We start from the raw sequence: 21341 nt of genomic DNA on the forward strand, positions 1-21341 counted from the left end.
TAATAGCCGCAATTTGTGGCTGATTGTAGCCACAGTTTGTATTATGGCCCACCTCTACGTCAGCTATTCTATCGGGTGCCTCTGGCACCTAAATTTTCCAGTTATTACTGCAAATTGCAGCTATGGCGGTGCCCAAACTTCCCAGTGCCTCGGGCGTCCAATTTACCTGCTTTCCTGGTGAAGTCATAAAATATGCATTCCTTTTTGCTACACCACTGTATAGAAAGTGAAGGCATTCACCTTTCTGCAGACTAACAGTTTTGTGACGATATACAAAAAAAAATATAATGTTTTCTTAACCACTAAAAGTGGACCCAAATTAAAAATACAAGATTTCAGAAATAAAATATATTTCTACATTATAATGATAAATAGCAGCCTTTTTTCAGCTGCATGATGACAAATATAAAATATTTTACATTTATTGGAGGAACCCCTCCCTTCCTTTCATATTGCCGGGATTTTTCCTGGAAACTGGTGGAGGAGATAAAAAACAAAAACAAAACACAGGCTGCTACTGATGATGTCACAGGGGAGGTGATCTCAGCTTGTGTGAGATTTCACATAGACGATGCCCCTGTGAGGGAGGGTAGCTGATGACAAACACACCCATGATCTAAAACATCCTCCTAAGCCCAGAAGTAATGGCTGCCACCTGTATAACCCTAGTTATGAAAAGAGAAGGGTGAAAAGCAAACACTGAAATTCTCATAGGTTTGAAGGAGTGTTTATTTATCTTTGTATGTGTCAGAGTGCTGCAACTAAATATTTTGAATTAAAAAAATGTTTGGTTTGGGTCCGCTTTAAGTACCAGTGGTCTTTGCCCCTTTAAGGGCCAGTGACCGCTGGTACAGAAACGGCGGAATCCCGACGAATTGTCACACATACCCGGTGCAACCATTGTCACCACCGCACGTCGGGAACCTCGGCCACCCACTCTGCCATCTCTATGACGGCAGTGTTCCTGTAAGCCGGCCAGGAGCCACTTTCATTGGCACCTGGCCCTGTCTTTCAATGTAAGCCAATGGGAGTTGCTTACATTGAAAGACAGGGCCAGGAGCCAGTGAAGCCGGCTCCTGATCCGCTCACAGGGCTCTTCCATCAGAGACAGGCAGAGCGAGTGAACTGCGGCGAGAGACGGCGGGGATTCAACGGCGAGATCAGTGGGAGCATTGAAAACATCGGATGTGCGCAGCGGCGGTGAATTGAAATCTACGCCCTGGCAGCCAGATAGCCATCAAAACAGGGCGTAGATTTCAATTAGTGCGGTCCGTAAGTAGTTAAATATGATGGGAATATAAAAAATGTTCATATCAGGACAGATTTTATATGAATTGCCATCTCATCCCTGCCTTACCTTCAGTATCTGACATTCAAGGAACAAAGTCCTGTTTCCCACTACTCCAATACATCATTGTCACTGACACTGCTGCCTACACAAAGAAGTGAAGGCTCTATTGCATCATGGGAAGTATTTCCTTCTTTGTCCAAACCTGTTTGTATGTAGAACATTAAACAGGAGTGTTATTATGTGGCGGAGTGGATGTAAACTGCACCCTATTCTGTCCTTTATACATTCCATAACAATGGCAGTGTAGAATACCCTCTACCGTTATACCACCTTTGTGTTAAATATAACGCTGCTAGCTACTATATCTGTCTAAATGAAATCTGTACTAATGATATAATAGTGAGTTCCTCTAGGTATTATGGTGTGTGCTATATATAGTACCTCGACTGACTCACATATGTGCATGCTAACTGTTCACTCAGCAATGCGGTTCATTCCTAGAAATACTGCAGGATCTTGAATTACAGCAATTGTTTACACAATTAAACAGATTAGGAGGAAATGAAAGAAAACCATCTATAATTACAGTGTTACTACATTCTGTTAAGTATATCACTCATTTAAATGATAAATGGAATACACAAATATAGAGGCTCATGCCTTTGTTTCTGGAGTTTAACTAAGGCAATATTTATTATACAGGAGCATGGTTTGATGGAAGCGTTATATATTATTAAAACTACATTCCAAACTCATTTAAAGGACAACTGTAACAAGAGGGATATGGAGGCTGACATATTTATTTCCTTTTAAGCAATACCAGTTGCCTGGTTGTCCTGCTGATCCTCTGCCTCTAATACTTTTAACCATAGACTCTGAACAAGCATGCGGCAGATCAAGTGTTTCTAACATTATTGTCATATCTGACAATATTAGCTGCATGCTTGTTTCTGGTGTTATTCAGACACTACTGCAGCCAAATAGATCAGCAGGACTGCCAGGCAACTGGTATTGCTTAAAAGGAAATAAATATGGCAGCCTCCATAAACCTCTCACTTCAGTTGTCCTTTAAAATGAGCCATGGTTATGCCATCTCCATCTCCCTCACTGATTACTACTACAACCAATAAGAGCTCTCTTTTTCGTCTGTATTAATGGAAAAAGTAGTGGTGACTATTCAATGCTGCTTTCAACTCTATAGGAGCTCTATAAAACTGCAATGACAAATGCTTGTGATTGGGAATTTCATTATTTGCAAGACTGCCAGGAAGGGGCTGGAGCAGGCACTGATAGAAAAGTAACAGATAAAAGACACAGCTGGAGTTGGCATTTATGTGTTTAAAAAAAAAACACCACACACAGTTCATGGAGGATTGTGCAAATATTGTATGCAAATTTATGCAGCTTGAAAATGAACCAATCAAAACCTGCTGAGGTAAAAAATTGATTGGTCCATTTTCAAGCTGCATACATTTGCATAATCCTGCATCAACTCAAAATTATTTGCATCTCATTGACCATCCCTAGTCCAGATTGAGGAATCTGATTGGTTGTTCTGACCAACTGCTCCATTTCGGTAAATGTGTTCTGATTGTTAGGACAAACCTGTTTACTCTGGCACTAGTGGTTGGCACAGGCTCTCGCAGGGTGTGGGAGCCAAGTGAACACCAGAGTGCCCCCCAAAGAATGATGGGCCCCTACCAGGCGACAGACTACTTTGCTGAAGTGGCCACCAGGCCTTGGCCCCCTAGGATTACCCCACTAGTGACAAAGAGAACAAGATCGTCTACAGAAAAGAGATTTTAAGGAAGGATCATTGACAGGCAAAAGGCCAGGGCAGGCGGCAGTCTGGAATGGTCATATAACAAGCCAAAAGGTCAGGGCAGGCTGCAATGAAGAAGCGTCAATATACAGGGAGAAGTCAGCAACAAGATCAGGAAAGTAAACAAGGTCAGAAACTAAATGGGCCATAACAAGCAAATAAAATGAACAGCATGCAGAGCTTTCAGAATTACCAGAGCTAGTCAGAACTATCAGCGCTGGCATTCAGACAGAATGGACAAATAGCCCTTGAATGTGTGGACACTCCAACAGTGAATTGGTGCCATGCACTGCGCCTGCATTTTTGCACATTTGTTTAAGAGAAAGTGCACATACATGGGGCCTGATTCACAAAGCGGTGCTAACAGTTAGCACCCTGGTGAAAAGCCCTTTATCACGCCTAAACTCAGTTTAGGCATGATAAGTTTAGGTGTGATAAGTTTAGGTGTGATAAGTTTAGGCATGATAAGTTTAGGTGTGATAAGTTTAGGCGTGATAAGTTTAGGCATGATAAGTTTAAGCACCAACTGCAATAGCACCGCAGTGCACAGCTGATCAAAAGTTTTGCGCTAGCAAAGTCTGGTGCACTTCGCATAGAGATTAATGGCGCTGCTTTGCGTGCGGGACTTTGCACGCTATCTACACTTATCTAAACTTAGCATGCCTAAACTTATCACACCTAAACTTATCACACCTAAAGTTATCACACCTAAACTGGCTTTTCACCAGTGTGGTGCGAAGGTTATCATGCCTAAAGTCTTTTAGGCGTGATAACTGAGTTATCACCGCTTTGTGAATCAGGCCCATGGTGTGCATACACGCACAACGCTAGCAATGTGCATAAACCTGCGGCCCGGCGTGAGTGCATAACAGGGTGCAAATACTATAACGATGCAAATACTATAACAAAATATTTTGCACTTGACTTGCTCCAGTTCTATTTGTGCTAGTTCTAGTAAACCTGCCCTAATGTGGGATGGAAGTGTGTGAAGTCATGGCAGACATGCTCACCTGTGAGGCAGCAATCAAGATAAATCCTTCATGATCCAGTACAAAGGCCTCTGTGCTACTCATCCACCCACTTCCAGTTCTGCACAGTGGGAGCCTGCCAGTATTGGAAACTATTATTATGCAATGAAATGTTGTGCAAAGCTTTACACAGTGCATAGAACAATTCATGGTACTTTAATACATATAACACTATCAGTATTCCTTTAACGTCTAGCAATTTGTACAGAGGGGCTCCCTTAAACTCACCTTCCTTTCATTCATTCCTGCTGTTCGCCAATGCTGCATCCCCCACACACGCAGAAACCTATGCAATCTAGACATTACACCCAGGCTCTCTGAAACCTCTATTATCTATGCTCTCAGGCACTGTATTCTTAAATATAGCTCTTACATCTTCCACGTTGCTTTACAGTGTAGTCGTGTCACCCCTCTCTCATAGTGTCAGCCAGTATGGACTGCCCCCTGCTAAGTACGCCACTGCTCTCCTCCTCCAACACTAGACTAGTTACATCTCATTACCATAACAATGATTGGGGGGCCGGTGTTTATTGTTAGGAATTAAGCTTGGGGAGGGCAGTCAATAATAGGAGTGTTTGGGGGCGGAGAGAGGGCACATCGCTGCGCTGACCCTACACAATTTCCAGTTGTGATATTAAGCTACTAATACACTTTTAGGCCCCATTCACACTTGCAAAACGCTAGCGCTTTTGCTAGCGTTTTGGTCAGGCGATTTTTGGCGTTTAACGCGGAAAAAAATCACCATTCACACTTGGCGATTTTTTTGCGAATAAACAGAGAAAGTCTTGTGGGCATCAAAATGAATGATTATCTGTATTCTGCGTACACTAGGATGTCGTCTTGATCCTGTCTTATGAGCCTACAATAAGACTAAGAATGGTGCATTATCCGGGTAAAACGGTACCACCACAAAAAACACAGTGACCCAGAATACCAGCATAGCACCTGTGTTTAGTGAGGGTGGTCACACCATGCGCACCCCCCCCCCCCTCCCCAATCCAAAACACATGGCTCACTACCAGATAGATAGCAACTCAGGCTTCAATAAACTGCTTCAAAAGTACAATGATTACCCAATCATCGAAGAACACTTGTTACAAATCAAGGATTATTTTTATTGCTTGTAATTTGCATAAAAGTACATAGATTAAAATAGGCGTGTTAAAATACTGCTACCACAACATTTGGAACATAGATAGATATATAGGATATACAATATAAAATCAATATTCAACCTCACACATACCATTCATACCCACCGCCTCTCTGCAGTGGGGAAAAATTTGCATAAGCTTGAAAAAATTATTTTTTCTATTTGAAATTGCAAAAAAATTGCAGAAAAGTGCATGATGTGTAGATGACTGCACTGTATTCAAGGGTATTGATTGTATTCAATAAAACGGAATAAAGTGCCTTTTGCATCGATTGGTTCCTGTGTTGTTCCTCAAAATAGGTGCGGAGCAGAGGAGATAATCTCTTATCTGTTACAGTATCTCTAAAAGAGTTGCAATTGCATAGAATAGTTCAACAAAGTTTCTGGGAATGACATGTCTCCTAAGGTAAGCTCATGCTACTCTTTTGTACAGATCTACAACATGCATAATTCTAAATATTTCCCGACACTTGGATTCTGCTAGTTCAGTACAGTTCACATAAGAATAATAGTCTATTTCACCGCTGATTAAGCTATAAAAACATTTTTGTTCTCCTGTCTACTAAGTCAAACCTGAACATATTGTGTTGAACCCCCTGCCTGATCTAGATTAAATTTCTGCCTTGTTGACTGTTTCTGTAAACTAATCTCAATCACAATATTGCTTTACACCTAACCATTTATGATTTCCATGGTGCATGCTCAATTTCACAAAATTGGTGCTAATTAAGAAAGCCTAAAAGACAAAAAGACTGCTGCTTTCGAGAATGGTTATCACAAAGGCGGATTAGCATTAAAATTAATCTTGTATACTTTATCATAAACTGGATGGCAAAATTAAGTTTTGTATTCAAAGAACTGGTTGTAAGTACTATCGAAAATAAGTAATGTACAGTAGAATTAACAGCTAAAAATAAGACATGGACATGAAGCATGGTTGAATATACCGTAAATGAAAAATAATTCATCCTGTCTCTGTCATGTTATAAATATAGGCTATCCACAGCTCAAAATCTGATGAGATGGTACAAATACAACACGCCCTTCAACCGTAACAAATTATATATACCGTAATATATGTTATTTTATATATTACTGTAAAAGTTTCTGGAACGGTTATGTGAATCCTTGTCAAGGCACACAAGATGATATCACAATGGCTGCATCCAGCATGCATTCTATTCAGTTTTCTCGCCCATCAGTGAATTATTAAAGAGAAGAAAAGGATAGAGTACAATGTGTGGGCTACTAGAAATCTACTGTACATGGTAAAAGGGAATATTCACCTTTTCCTTCTAAGGTCCAATGACTTATCAAAGACTTGGTGTATTGAACCTTGCTTGTCTAACATGAGCCAGGTTGCAGGACAACTGCCATAGATTTAGGAACCAGCATACTATGTTACTCAATAACCTCAATCGCTTGATCAACGGTCACAAGACAGTTCACATAAGAAAAAAATCACACCATAAGTCTGAAGTAGGTTAGCACACCGTTCTGCAAGAAGTTGCTTTTATTCCATCAGTTAGTCCACACTATAAGCTGACAGTTGTTTTGGGGCCACTCAGGGTCTCCTTTATCAAAGCATAAGAGTAGACAGTAACGAATAAGTCAGACATCCGAAGTAATTTGTGACGGATTGCGGAGAAACCGCCACGCCTTCTGACAGTGAGGCGGCGGTATCCGCGCACAGAGCGGCGGTTTCCCCGCAGCAACATGCATCTGGTTTGGCTGCACCCAGTAGTGCACACAGATGGAGAGCTACGCGCGCGCGCGCGCCGCAAGACAGGCTCTTTATACCAATAGGAGAAGGGTCAGCTGATCGAGGCGGTCAGCTGATCCCAGCTCAGTTGTTGATTGGTTGATGGGAGCTGGGTGGCGCTGGAGAGCGCTCCACTATATATATCTCTTGCTGTTCAGTTGCTGGTTGTCTGGCGTTGTGAATACCTGTGTGTTAGCACTCAGACCTAGTCAGATCTTTCAGTGTGGTGGAACCAGGAGGACCTGGGAATCCGCACTTAGCCAGTTTACTGTGTATTGTCTGTGTTATTCATTAGACCAGTTCCAGGGTGTAGAAACCAAGGACCTTACACCCCAGACTAGGAATACTGTGTATCATCTGTGTTATTCATTAGACCAGTTCCAACGTGTAGAGATAAAGGACCTCACACCCCAGACTAGGAATACTGTGTATCTGTGTTATTCATTAGACCAGTTCCAGGGTGTAGAGATAAAGGACCTCACACCCCAGACTAGGAATACTGTGTATCATCTGTGTTATTCCTTAGACCATTTCCAGGGTGTAGAGACCAAAGACCTCACACCCAGACTAGGGAACTTGTGTTATCATTCTGTTATACTTCAGACTAGTTCCAGGGTGTAGAGACCACGGACCTCACCCCCAGACTAGGCATTGTTTGATATCTGTTATGACATATTGCTTTCCTGACCACTCCTCTGATCTCTGATTCGGTACCTTGCACTTCTGATATTCCGTTGCCAAACCCTGCTTGCCTTGGATACCGAATCAGCGTACTGTTTTTGTACTTTATCTGTCAGTGTGTTGCCGACCTGGCCTGTCCCACCTTTCTGGCTGTCACCCACCCCTTGGGTGCTCAGCATCCCTGCAGGGGCCCCCTGCTTCTCAGAAGGGGCACTGCTGCTAACCAGTCAAGGTCTCCTTCTCCTGGAGTCCTTGACTGCAGTAGAGTCTGTCTCTACTTATTGGACCACCTGCTACCCCGTTGGTCCAATTTCTACAGTTACACGTGTTTGTTGAACAAGCAAGAAAGATTTCTGAGTACAAATTTATGAAAATGTTCAAGACATTAACAGAAGGTTTAAATTGTGGAATGGGATTCATGACTCCTTATGTAACATGATTGACTTGGCTTCACTATCTTCAGAAACCTGCTAGATTTCATGTTTGCTTGCATAAGCTCACTGGCTCCAGCCTGCTGATCACATGACATCTAACTGCTAAACAGCAACCAGTACAACTGCCATCTTCATGCAGCTTCCCTGCATCAGTGTTTTACTACAGCTAACATCTAGAAATATGCCTGAAGAAGGGGACTAGATCCCAGAAAGCTTGCATTATTTAACTTTATCAGTTAGCCATTAAAAGGTATTACTTTTACAAGACTTTGTTTTTTTCTACCTACATATACAGTTACACCAAACACTCACACGCTTCAGGTGTCCAGAGGTTAGCAATATATCTGTATTATCGGTGATTCTGCAGATCATCAATAATCAGGTATATATCTGTATTCTTGGTGATACTGCAGATCACCAATAATCAGATTCTCTCTGCATGCTGACACCAATCGTTACATAATTCTTGTGAAACCGACCTATATGTCCTGTACGCAATCTAAAGCAGTACAGGAAGCAGAGTGTCTGTCACATATCTTAGGTTTGAAGACTTATATTTTGAGAACAGCTTCTCTTGCAGGTCACAGTTCAGGAACGCTGAGGTTGGAACAGGGAATCAAGGACAGCACGTTACAGGAGTGCTTTGAGCAGTGGGCCTGGTTGGCAACAGAACAGGTAGGTTGACAAGCAGTTGCTCAGCAAGCATACAGGTAGTCAGACAAGTAGGAAAAATAGACTTAAAGAGGAACTCCAGTCTAAACAAACATACTGTCATTAAGTTACGTTAGTTGTTAATTAAAATAGATAGGTAATATAATCTCTTACCCACACTGTTTTAAAAGAACAGGCAAATGTTTGATTTCATGATGGCAGCCATCTTTTTGGTTGAAAGGAGGTGACAGGGAGCTGTCCTGTGTCCTGAGCACCTCTCCCAGTTGCTAGGCAACGTGAATAACAACATAGGAAATCCCATCATGCTCTGCACAGCATCAGGGGGAAAAAGCCTGGGCTTTTTTTCTTTGATGGGTGGAGCTTAGCTAAAAATGCAGCTAAAAATGATGCTTTGGTAAGAAAAACAAAGTTCTGATGCTGTGAAACTGTTAAAGAAACACCAAGCCTTTTCAGTTCTGCTGAGTAGATTTTTAGTCCGGAGGTTCACTTTAAGAAAGCGACCCAACTGACTTTTAAGAAAGAAGAAACACTGCATAGATTTTTTTTTATCAGGGTTTGATTTGTTCATTCTGTCTGATCGTTTATTTGAAGGTGTTAAGCAGAAGAACAGAAAAGCTGGACATCCAAGTTATGAACAAAGTTTTCAAAAGTCCTATGTAAGGTGCATACCCCTATCTAATGTGGCGTTGCTGGAGACTCTCTGAATTCTCACGATTACATTAATAAAAGTGAGTGCAGTAAACACAGCAATCTACTACAACAAAAAATGGTGTTAAAGCCTTTCGAGCATGATAATTCTACAATGAAGTCCACTGAAGTCATGAAGTGGTTTGAGTTGGCCCCAAGTTGTGGATTTAGAGGCTTTGTTGAGAGCACAAGCAGAGCAGGAATTTACATAGTTGTTGAACGAAAGATGTGAAATCTTGCTCTGCTAGGCCAGAAGTGGAAGATCAGCAAGATTCTGAGGTCATCAACATTGGCAGCTCCTGACGACCCGGCTGTAGGGTTGGCTTATGTAGAGAGAAACAGAAGAGGAGCACTCCGTCGTGTGATAACGCTTTTAATAGAGAGAGTGCGCAATAAAAAATACACTTAGGCCTTGTTCACACTGTGTTTCGTTCGCATTAGCGTTCGCTTTCGGGGGGGGGGGTTGATTTCCCGGTGCTTGGGTGGGCGTTCCATTTTTCTGAAAAGCACTTTTCTAAGCACTTTTCCCAAGTGTTTTTTTAATTCACTCCCTGATGCAAGTCAGGAAGTGAACTCTTTGACCCAGAAAAGAATAAATACAATGTATTTATTCTTAAAAACGCGAACGCAATCGCTGCACAAAGCGATTTTACGAGAGTTTTGCGTTTCTCCTATAGCTACCATTGAGGCGGAACTGCCACTAAAATGGTCCATACACCGCTTTGCTGACCGCACAGCGCACGACGCACACTGATATGAACCTTCTCATAGACATTCATTGCACAAGCGTTTGGGGGGCGATTTTAAAAATAGCCCGCCAGTGAAAAAAGGCCAAAACGCCTCCAGTGTGAACGAGCCCTTACTGTGTAATAATAAAAACAGGCATATCAATGGGCATAGAGCCCTCCAATGTGTCTTAGGTAGGTGCAGCCTCAAACCACCAGGGCCAGTAGCTGTGTGTGGACCAGATGGAAGGGGGTCCTCGGAGTCCCACCGTCTGACCTTAAAGGACTTACAAGGCCAGACTGTACCTGTCAGCTTTTTGATTCCATAGAGGATGCCATCCTCACCCTCTGTTTAGTTCTGCCGCCATTATACTCCTTGTACTGGCCCCAGGTCGGATCCCGATCCTAAGATGGCCGTCGAGCTGAGCCGCCGCTGCGCTGTATGCATGGACGCGAGTGCGGCTGCACAGCTCTCAGCCCTCCTCCAGCCGCGTACACCGCTCCCCGTGGCTCAGCTCGGCAGCCATCTTAGAAGGGGAGTGATAAGACAACCCGTAAGGTGGGGTCGGGACCTGACCTGGGGCCAATACAAGGAGTATAATGGCGGCGGAACTAAACGGAGGGCGAGGATGGCATCCTCTATGGAATAAAAAAGCTGACAGGTACTGATCTATTTTTGGCTGTCTGGCCTCGTAAGTCCTTTAAGTGTGCTGGTTGCGTTATGACACGTTTTGGCGTTCAATGCCTTCATCAGGTAAATTTGAATGGCAGAATGTTGAGCCTAAATGCAGTCCTAGTCCAATAATGTTGGGGTACAGTGGAGAATATCCAGTTTCAATAAGTCATGATAGCCTGTTTTGGTAAAAGCACAGTTTCTAGAAGAAAAAGTCTTGAGCTAATGAAAGATCCCTCAGCAAAATGAATATGAAGAGGGTACATTCTGGCTTGCAATGGAATGGAAAGCGGAGTGACAAAAATGCTATCCATTAAGCAAATGCAGGCTCTAAAATAAATGGCTTCTCAAGGGAGCTTTAGGGACATAGGAAGAACAAGGTTATTGACTGAGGTTAATGACATTTCCTTGGCTTGGATCTTATCACTGAATAACTCACCAGCAGGCCATAAATAAGCATTGCGTCCTAATGCAATAATAAGACTTACCACAACAGAAATATGGGATTTATCTGCAGTGTTTCATGCGCTCTGGAGTTCAGGTGGGTCAGATTTACTCAGTTTTCATTGTTTCAGATAAGTTTATGGGGGGGGGGGCAGTGGAAAGTGCTGCGGAGGTTGGGATGGTGTGTGTGATTCAGTAGGTCCAGATTGGAAAAGAGGTTCTTGCTTGTCCAGACAGCATTCTCTAAGGTGTTGGTTGGTCTGAGTTGAAACTTAGGTTAGTTCTACAAGGTTTCAAGAACCTCTTCCCATACTAGTGCATCCTCTTGTGTTTGGTATTCAGTTTGCGGTGGTAGTGGGCAGCTTCGGGGCTTGCTGGTACTTCCCCCTTTGTGTTGCATGCAGGTTTGAAACTTCCACTGTATTTAAAAAAAAAAAAAATAGGTGAAACTGAAAGCTCCTCGTTGCAGGGAGACCCGAGTATAGCACAATTTCTGTTATGGCAGTCAAGTGATAAGGCCCAAAGTAAGAGAAGGTAAGTGAAGCGAAACATATTAACCATTTTGTAAACAAGATCCTGTTATTGGAAGTCATGATGGCTTTAGAGATTTCTAACAAGAAGCAAATTTTTGCCTGTATTTTTTTTGTAAAGGTTTTATTAATTCCCTTTCACAGAAAAAAGGGTGCATTACATTATGTCCATTATACTGCAAAACAATTCTGCATGTCAAATCACTGTCTATACAATCCTCTGGGCCTGTTGTAACTGATCGCATTATTCTAGCTCGCTGCATGCAGGCTTTAAATAAACATGTACATTATAACACCTACAGAGTCCATTGCAATTCACACACGTGTTATGCTATCGGTGCTGTGTAAATCTACCCTAAGCCAACAGCAGATATAGATTTTCCAACTTGTAAAAGTAATTCAATTGCTATGAACAAGCAAGATATGAAGTAGAAATTTACTAACTGCTTCATTCTAAAAATCCACTTTAAATAGCCCGCTATGCACCTGCCAGTTACCACTGGAAACAACCTATGCAGGAACAAATTGAGCATACTCTGATTCTTAGCAACTGGCCAATCTGTAAGTAGAACAGAGTACAAAGTATTTATAAATCAAGCCCATGATCAAATTGATCACATGATTCTCCATGCATTCTCCTTGAGGAGAAGATTCTAGTGTTAGTGTGGACTGACAAACATTCCAAACGTGGTATGGAAAATGTTGCAATCAACTTTACACTGCACCCAGGGCCGGAGCTGCCATACAGGGAAAGGGGGTAATTGGCCCAGGGCCCCTGACCCCTGTGGCGCTGGACCCTGCCAAGTGGTCTCCCCCACACATTAGCTTCATTAATCATTCACTTGCCCCAGTGGGTGGCTGCACCGTCCATGCAATCTTCAACCACCTGTACACCTCTTCTGTATTCGCCACTTGTTTACACATAACATGTGTCGGATAGAGAAGAGGCAGACAGCGTGGTTAAAGACTGCATGGACGGTGCAGCCACCGCCTGCTGGGACAGGCAAGTGATAATGCAGATAATGTGCAGGGGCCGCGGGGAGCAGTGGGGTAATGTCTATCGGTGGGGAAGGGGGAGGGAATATTGGTGGGGTGAAACTATCGACGGGGGGTAGAGGGACCCCCCACTTAAATTTGCCCCAGGGCCCTCGGACAACTTAAACTGGCCCTGACTGCACCATAGAATCGATTATAACACTGAGGCTGGGTTCACAGTGGTAAGTTGTATAACTCTCTTGTTATAATGACTGTGAACTGCAATGGAGACTGGCCATAGGATTTAATAGAAAGCCTGCATGCAGCAAGTTAGAGAAAAAAAATCTGTTACTATGAACAGACCCATAGAGTTGACATGCAGAATTTTTCTGCATCGCGACTGACCACTGTGAACCGGGTCTGAAAAATTCACTCTAGTCTAGCGAAGGCGGGAAAAATGGGTGCAGGAGCCGCCTTGGAAAAAATGGTGCTGCCTTGGAAAAAATGGGTGCAGGAGCTGCCTTGGAAAAAATGGTGCCGCTGTAGGTACCACAATGTTCGGCAATGAACGGAAATTTGGGCGCAATGTGCAATGTGGACATAAATGGTGAACGGCTCATCAAGGGTTAAAAAATACCCGGTACTCTGTCTGTTGCACTTCTGAGCACGAAGAGCCCCCGTCGCATTTCCGCAGCTGGGAGTGCTCTGCGCCTGCGTATATTTGGGCATACGAAGGCGCCCAATAAAATCGCGGGTGCCGAGGCTACCTGATATGCAAATTTTAGCGTTACACAGCTGGCACTCTGTTATGTGATGCTGCTCCACGCCCACAATGTAATGCTGCAAATTGCTTAGGGGAGGAGCGTCGGCACCCAAAATTTTTTGGGATGCCCCGTGTGAACACTTTTCCCTTAATTGCCCCAAATCACGGCAGGGGAAAGTAGGTTAAAGTTATGCGATACAGGGGGATGCTTAAAGTGACACTGAAGAAAAAAAATTCTCGTATAAATTATGATATAATGAATTGTATGTGTAGTACGGATAATTCATAGAACATTAGTAGCAAAGAAAATAGTTTCATATTTTTATTTTCAGTTACATAGTTTCATAGTTGCATCATTCTCTAATATTTGCAATTTACACACTACTCAGCATTCTAAATTATTTCAAAAAGCGGGCTAGTGAACTTTTGAGCTTTACTCTGCAGAAAACACAAAACAGTTGAGATAATAAGCTGCAGAAGACAGAGCTCTCTGCGACTTTGAAAGTCCTGGAGCTCAGATAAGCTCTTTTGCTCAGATAACAACTGGAGTTTCTTAACCCTTCCTGTACTGTAAACAATATTAAGGTGCCCATACACTAAAGCGATTTCCCGCCGATAGACAGCAGCTTTAATCACTGTGATTGAATCTGCTGTGAAATCGATATGCAAACGCAGACCGATCGACCGATTTCCATCCAAATCGATCGATTCAGTCGATCTGCCAAGGCGGAAAATTTTGCTCGATTGCCAGCGGGTCGGGAGTGCCTTGTTAGCGGCGTTTGATACAGTGACGGCCGACACATAGTGGCAGCAATAAATCACCTGTCCGGTCGGCGCGAGTCCCCGCTGTCTTTCACTTCTTCCGGCATCTTCTCTTCACCTACTGTCCCGTCCTGTGAGAAAGCGAAGTTCAAACAGTAGAGGGCGCTCTACTGTTTGAACGTTCTACTTGTGACAGGAAGGGAAGGGAAGAAGGAGTACGTTGGAAGAAATGAGACTGCAGGGACCCGGGGAATCGCGCCAGCGGACAGGTAATGTATTGCTGCTGGCGGGGGGAGCACACGAGGGTGGCGAGTAGGCGGCAGTTTCACAGGTTGTGAATCAATTTCATGCTGAAATCAATTCAAAATCTGTGTGCAGTGTATGGGCAGCTAGTAGATCCCTCTCCGAACAGAGAGGGCTCTATCTGTTGGTCGATCTGGTGGAAATCAACCAGTGTATTGCTGCCTTTAGACTCATATCTCTGCTGCTAATGTTTTATTTCTTAGATGTACTGCACATACAAATCCTTATATCATAAGTTTATTTTCACTTCAGATTCCCTTTAAGGGTTAAGCGTCACTGATGGGGGCAGGGTTATGTGTTAAGCATCGCCTGAGTGGGTTAAGGGTTAGGTATAGGTAGAGGGAGGGTTAAGGGTTAGGTACCGGCAGAGGCAGGGTTCTATGTGAGAGCAGGGTTAGGTTAAGTCGCAGTAAAATACTGGTAAAGATAAGTAGTAGAATATGTCATTTTACCGATATTCTACTAGCGACATTCCCCATGTGCCCTTTTTTCCAGGCACCTTTATTACAAGAATACATTGCCTAGTGATTTTGTGCCTCACATTGGTGTAGCAACCAGAAGGTCACAGCAAATACTGTATATTCCGGCGTATAAGACGACTTTTTGAACCCTGAAAATCTTCTGCAAAGTGGGGGGTCGTCTTATACGCCGGGTGTCAGGTGCAGGGTGTTAGTATTGTGGCAGGCAGAGCTTACCGGGTGCAGCAGCCTTGAACGGTCCGCTCGTGTCCTCGGTCCTTTTATGTCCTCCACTGTCCCCCGCATCATTTATGTCCACGTCCCCCGTGTTTGAAAATTCAAAGCTGCAATATAATAGCATCTTGCGAGCAGCCGCTCACATGGATAATACGGCAGCTTCCTGATTCCGTTTGATGTGCATAGGAAGAGGAAGACACTGAATTGTGGAGCGCACGTCACCAGTCAGGTGACCCGGAATCAGGAAGCTGCCATATTATCCATGTGAGCGGCTGCTCGCAAGATGCTATTATATTGCAGCTTTGAATTTTCAAACACAGGGGACGTGGACATAAATGATGCGGGGGACAGTGGAGGACATAGAAGGACCGAGGACACGAGCGGACCTTTCAAGGCTGCTGCACCCGGTAAGCTCTGCTCTGCCTGCCACAACACTGACACCCGCTCTTAAAAAAAAAAAAAATCACACCCTGATCTCTTTTCCCTCCCCTGGATGACTGCGGCACGCAGTAATATCCAAAGGTGTATACAGGGGTGGGCCAGGAGGATGGAGGAGGCATATTGTGAAAAGGGGTCTTATACGGCGAGCATATGCCAAATTCTTTATTTTAACAGGAAAAGTTGGGGGGTCGTCTTATACGCCGGGTCGCCTTATACGCCGGGTCGCCTTATACGCCGGAATATACGGTATATTGGTTTTCAGGTTGGTCTGTGTGATATTCACAGCTGTGTTCTGGCTTTAAAGTTGTTGTTTTTTTTTTTTCAGAAAAATGAAACTTGATCAGTAGATTGATGCTGGTATAATTGCTATCACACCTTATATCACATCTCTGATAATGACCTACACTTCACCATCTCTTCTTGTAGATTCTATTGAACATGTTCTACATGAGATAAATGGGTTGCTTATTCAAGAAGACATTTCTTTAGATCTGCCAGACAACAAACTAGCTTCCTGCGCCTGGACAGAGAGCCAGATTCAGCTTCTTTTCACAGATGAAACTGCTCTGATTGCAATAATGATGTGACAGTTAAGATGTAAGAACAATGCGAATGTGATTATAGCTGCCCTTTCTGTTCATTTCTTCAGAATATTCAGATAATGCAAACAGGTTAGACATAATTAATTAAAGGTGTGAAATATAAATAGGAGTTATCATTAAGGAATGAAGAAAACCTCCCAAAACTATGACCTCCTGCAGAAAATGAAAAAAGAATATAGTTTTAATTCCAAAAGTTGATGGAAGATAAAATAAGGGTAAGAAAGCCTTTATGGTGTAGTTAGTCACAGGGGCGTTACTAGGATCTTAAGAGATCCGGGGAACTTTTGGGCACCCCAGCCGAAAAAAGGGTGTGGCCTTGTACCTGCATGTAGGTGTGGTCATGGGTGGAGCCACATTTACATGAATTTAACAGCAATCTAAGTAGGCCTGCCCAGGAAAATGTTGGATGAAGCCCCCCCTCTCCATTAATACAAAATAAATTGCAGCATATCACATATATAGGCAGTGTCACTTAAACATAACTAGACACAGTTACCTGGCTTCTGTGATGGCAGGTCTGACTTTCTGATGGGCATGCTGGCAGGTTGTCTGGCAGTCTCCCCATAACGTTCCCTAACCTTTTAGTAGACCCCCTCCCATGCTCCCACAGGCCTCACATTGAGGCACCACAACTCACAGCATGCCCCCATAGTAGAATCACAGCTCCCTGCATGCCCCCATAAAGGCATCACAGAACCCAGCATGGCACCACAGCACCTAGTAGACCCACATAGATGCCCTGTGTGGTGCCATGCTGGGAGCAGTGGTGCCTCTATTGGGCATGTGGTTTAGAAGGGAAAGAAGCACAGAAGAGTAGGTGTCTGCAGACCAAGTGGCCGGAGGTGAGTACTGCCTCCCCCACCTGACTCTGCCTAAGGAAGATCCGGGGCACCCCAGAACAGAGCCGGCGCTACCATAGAAACAAAGGGGGCAATTGCCTAAGGGCTCCAGGCCTGTAAGGGCCCCCAAGGTGTCTTACCCCAACTTAACTGTTGCTCCCCAGGGCCCTTACACAGTCTTCGGCAGAGCCAGGGGGTGACAGCCCCTGGCTCAGGGGCTCTATAGGGAAATCTGGCTGCATAAAAGTGTCTCTACTGCCGCTTTTTGGTTGGGGGGTATCTATTTGGGGGCCCCCAGGTTAATTTTGCCCAGGGGCCCCATTGTTACTAGAACCAGGCCTGCCCCAGAATATGGGGTATGTGCCACTGATCTTTGAGGCTAGCAACACCCCTGGTTAGTCATAATGGAATGGGTGTAGTGTAGGTGTTGTTCTGAATCACAAAGTAGGGTGACCAAGATAATAGACTGCCCCATTGTGGACTTGGTGTCCTGCTGTTGTTGCTCTTTAAAATGTGTATGCGTCCTTCTGACTGGCTACTTGGATTTAGGGTACTGGGATAGTAGCAGAGGAAAACAGATATAGCTAAAAACCTTTAAAGAATTTCACCATGTAGAAGCAGTTCCTTAAAGGAATTATCAGGCAATATAGAGAAAATTTGATCTACTTACCTGTGGCTTCCTCCAGCCCCTGGCAGCCCATATGTCCCTTGCCACAGCTCCGGTGCTAATGCACGGCAGATGGTAATGCACCTGCGTGAGAGCCGCTCACGGTCGCACTGACGTGGTTCGGAGTGTACTGCACTGCACTCCGAAACACGTCAGCGCGACAGCGAGCGGTTCTCACACAGGTGCATTAGCATCTGCCAATGTCGGCATTTTACACCTATTCAACAAACTTACAGCCTTTTTCTGACTTTCTGGTCCTCATCAGTAAATGGCAGGGATTGCTATAGCTTTATGGGCTAGGGCTTGGGCCAGTGCTAAGGAATACCCAGGCAGCTCATGATGACCTAGAACCACTAGGAAGGTATAAGGGCCTTCAGTACAAGCACGTTTTCTTTCTATTAATGATATAAATGCACTGGCATTCTAAGACTGGGTGAAGTGCTCCTATGTATATAAGCAGAATTCTGTTAACTTTGGTTAATCAAGCGGCAGCCTTGCTTTACACACTCACAAAGAAATAGGTATAGGAATATTTATTTACCCTTTGCTGCACAGTAATTAAGTATAACAGGTTAATTCCTGCTAAATGAGCTTCCTGTGAATGAGGTGGTTTAATTGTCTAATTAAACTAATAGTCCAAAACATGTAAACCTACACCCACTTTTATCAGCTCCTAAAGCAGTGATTTCACCAGGCACAGGTGCAGAATAAACACTGCAGATTAATTTGTGAACTATGGACGAAGGATTACTATTTCCGTTGTGTTTTTACTAGTATAGAAAGTGAATTAATCCATCTACACCACTGCAAGCATCTTGGACACCCCCCTCCTTTTTCCCGGTTAGGACTGATTAACACATCAGAGCATAAAGGAGTTTATTAAAATCACTGAGTATGTGGCTATGATGGAGGCGGGCCAATACCAGTCAAACAGAAGGCAATTAGCATTTCAACTAAATTAGCATGACAATAACCGCAGGTAATTATGCTATTCAACGGATTTTAAGTAGCGCTAATTAGATGCTACGTACCTCCGTCGCACAGGTTTTCTCCATACAAAGCAAATTGCTTATGTACATATAAAACAATTAGACATAACATAGCAGAGGTAGTAAAGAGTCGATGCAAATTGGGGTTCCATACATCCTGAGAGCACAAACTGAACTACAAGATTGTAAAATCTGTCTACAGGCACAGATCTAAATATACCATCTGAAGCATAGCAAGCAAAATGCCCAACTGTTATCATCTTCAAGGGGGCAGGTTTATATCCCAGTAAGTTAGATAATGCAGCAATACATGTTTATCACTGTCTTATCTCTGTTAACATACTGTCCCTCTTCCCAAAACAGGGAAAAAGGCGCAGGAACCCTTATGGAAAAAACAGCGCCGCCATAGGAGCCTATGATTAAAGCCGCATTTAGCGGCATAAGAAGGAAATTTGAGCGCATGGCGGCGGATGCTAGCGGGCACTTCAGGACGCCCAATGTTACCCTTTTTGCAGCAAATTGCGGCTTACGCAAAGCTGCGATATGCAGCTATGAAGGTCAATTTGGGCACCCGGAGTCATCCGATTAACAGCAAGAGGGGCTATTTTTTTAGGACAGGCTTGCGGGAAAAAACAATGGCTTAAGGATAACTACATTGCAGCATAACGAGCGAAAGCCTGTCCACATAAAGTAGCCCCTCTTGCCGCTAATCGGGTGCCTCTGGGTGCCCAAATTGACCATCACAGCCGCATATAATGGCTTTGTGGAGGGGGAGGGGGTTAGCTCAAGGAAGGGGATTAAGGGTTAGGCGCCACTTAGGTTTAGGCACCACTAGGGGCACTTTTAGGTTTAGGCACCACCAGGGGGCGCTTTTAGGATTAGGCACCACCAGGAGGGGGGGGGGGGGGGGGTGTTAAGGTTTAGGCACCACATGGAGGGTATCTAAGGGTTAGGCACCACCGGGGGGGAGGGGGTCTTAGGGTTAGACATCGGTAGAGGGAGGGCTCCGTGTGAGAGTAGGGTTAGGTAGTTTAGCCATAGTAAAATATTGGTAAATATTACCGATATTCTACTATGGAAATTCGCTTTAACCTCTGCATTAGTTCCAAAATGCTGCTGAAAGCACTTTAGTGAGCCCCAGGCCTAAAAGGGTATGTGTACTTACTAAAGTAGTAATGAATACATTTACTTTCTAAAGTGCACTACATAAGTTGTTATGCAGGAGAACAGAGGCGCCAAAAGGATGCCTCTAAAGAGGTGCCTGGCTCTTCTACTGACCACATATGCTATTGCTCCGTTGTTATTGCCTGATGAAGCGGGATCAAACCTGCGAAACGCGTTGCATATTTGGAGTTCATAAATAAAATATATTGACTGTCTTTACTACAGTCGTTGTGTGTCTACTTGGAGGAGGTAAGTCCACCACTACCTCCTCTATTTACCAAGAATTTGGTTTATAAGCTCATTTAGCTTCCTTTTATCCTTTTGGCGCCTCTGTTCTCCTGCATAATATTGAGTCCACCCTGGGTGGAGGGTTGAACCCCCTTTTTTCTCATCTACAGAGAGTGACTTCTTATTCCTGAGTGGGGTCAGGAAAATCTCCCCACCTGCCTTTACAGTGGTTGCCTAACGGTAACCCTAGTTTGTGAGTATTAATATTTACTCTATCTAGTAACCATTTACCAGTACATATTACACTATTGGGGCTCTTGGTGTTCCTTGTTTTTATGCTACATAACTTGTGTTATTCTAAAGGTAGTGATTCAAGTGACAAATTCAAGTGAATGGCAAAAAGCATGCCCCGATGCCTCCCCTTTTGCCCTGCTATTATTGTGTTACCGTATATACTCGCATATAAGCCGACCCGCATATAAGCCGACCCCCCCCCAAGTTTTACCCCAGAAAGCAGGAAAAAGTCATTGACTCGCAAATAAGCCCAACCCTCACCCCCAGTATAAATAGCCAGATGTGACCCCAATACTAGGCAGCCCCATTCCCCACAGCCATGTGTGCCCAACAATGTTAGGCAAACCCCCTTCCCACATTGTGATCAGAGTATTTAGTAGTGACCTGCTATGCAAAGACAAGCAGGTCCAACAAACTTGTCACAAGAATACATTTGTTACAGCAGACTGAGAACAGCAATGGTGCCTCCCTTGCTATTTAAAACAATAGGGATCAGAATGATTCTCTTCAATGTGATTTCCCCCCCAACTGTGCCCATGCACCCCCTCCCACCCTAGTACCTCTGTGGCTATTTAAAAATGATGTACCCCTGCTATGTCCGTGCCCCTCCCCGCTGGAACGGTACATGCATATCATTGTTTTCTCCCCGAGTCTCTGCCCCCTAACCCCGTGATTTGCAGAGCTTTCTGCTCTTACTTGTCCAGTCCTGAGCCCCCG

The 21341-nt window shown here is 44.0% G+C and overlaps 1 protein-coding gene and 1 long non-coding RNA gene across 2 annotated transcripts in view; one reads left to right on the forward strand and one right to left on the reverse strand.

The window, feature by feature from the left end:
- The window catches only part of LOC137522057 (uncharacterized), a 499919-nt gene that overhangs the window by 308451 nt on the left and 170127 nt on the right, over nucleotides 1-21341 (reverse strand). The window lies entirely within an intron of this gene.
- On the forward strand, nucleotides 8106-9833 carry LOC137521007 (uncharacterized). The gene is made up of 3 exons (XR_011021990.1): nucleotides 8106-8421; nucleotides 8740-8846; nucleotides 9435-9833. It is a non-coding gene; the product is annotated as an uncharacterized lncRNA (long non-coding RNA).

This window comes from Hyperolius riggenbachi, chromosome 6, assembly GCF_040937935.1.
Source record: "Hyperolius riggenbachi isolate aHypRig1 chromosome 6, aHypRig1.pri, whole genome shotgun sequence".
NCBI classification, from domain to species: Eukaryota; Metazoa; Chordata; class Amphibia; order Anura; family Hyperoliidae; genus Hyperolius; species Hyperolius riggenbachi.